Below are 1,321 nucleotides of genomic sequence, written 5' to 3'. Positions count from 1 at the left end.
ATGCCAAACTATGCTAGGTGTGAATGGGGCCTGAGAATAAAATTGGTGTGTTTTAGACAAAAATAATGGCAGCTGAGTGTTACCAATACTCCCTCCCTTGTACTTGTATAAAGCTAGCCATACACTAGACAATCTGATTATACACTGCTCAAAAATTAAAGGAACACTTTTTAATCAGAGTATAGCATTAAGTCAGTTAAACTCCTGGGATATTGATCGGGTCAATTAAGTAGCAGAGGGGGTTGATAATCACTTTCAGTTGCTTTGTTGTTAATGAAATTAACAGGTGCACTAGATGGGCATCAATGAGACGATCCCCAAAACAGGAATGGTTTTACAGGTGGAGGCCACTGACATTTTTTTCCCTACTCCATCTTTTCTGACTGTTTTTCACTTGTTTTTTGCATTTGGCTAGGGTCAGTGTCATATATCTGGACCCTACAGAGGTTGCACAGGCAGTCCAACTCCTCCAGGATGGCACATCAATATGTGCCATTGCCAGAAGGTTTGCTGTGTCTGCCAGCACAGTCTCAAAAGCATGGAGGAGATTCCAGGAGACAAACGGTTACTCTAGGAGAGTTGCACAGGGCCATAGAAGGTCTTTAACCCATCAGCAGGATCGGTATCTGCTCCTTTGTGCAAGAAGGAACAGGATGGGCACTGCCAGAGTCCTACAAAATGACCTCCAGAAACAGACTTCATGAGGGTGGCCTGAAGGCCCAACATCCTCTAGTGGGCCCTGTGTTTACTGCCCGGCACCATAGAGCTCGATTGGCATTTGCCATTGAACACCAGAATTGACAGATCCGCCACTGGCATCCTGTGCTTTTCACAGATGAGAGCAGGTTCACCCTTAGCACATGTGACAGACATGAAAGGGTCTGGAGAAGCCATGGAGAATGTTATGCTGCCTGTAACATCGTTCAGCATGACCGTTTTGGTGGTGGGTCAGTGATGGTCTGGGGAGGCATATCCATGGAGGGACGCACAGACCTCTACAGGCTAGACACCCTGATTGCCATTAGGTATCAGGATGAAATCCTTGGACCCTTTGTCACACCCTATGCTGGTGCAGTGGGTCCTGGTGGACGACAATGCCTGACCTCGTGTGGCAAGATTATGCAGGCAGCTCCTGGAGGATGAAGGAAGTTATAGAATTGAATGACCCCCACGCTCGCCTGACCTAAATCCAATAACACCTCTGGGATGTCATGTTTCGGTCCATTTGACACCGCCAGGTTGCACCTCAGGCTGTCCAGGAGCTCAGTGATGCCCTGGTCCAGATCTGGAAGGAAATATCCCAGGACACCATCCGTCGTCT

The sequence above is a fragment of the Staurois parvus genome, unplaced genomic scaffold (genome assembly GCF_062004578.1).
Source record: "Staurois parvus isolate SC_StPar_1 unplaced genomic scaffold, SC_StPar_1.0 ptg000153l, whole genome shotgun sequence".
Classification (NCBI taxonomy): Eukaryota; Metazoa; Chordata; class Amphibia; order Anura; family Ranidae; genus Staurois; species Staurois parvus.
The sequence above is the reverse complement of the archived record's forward strand: the minus strand, read 5'-3'. Positions refer to the sequence as shown.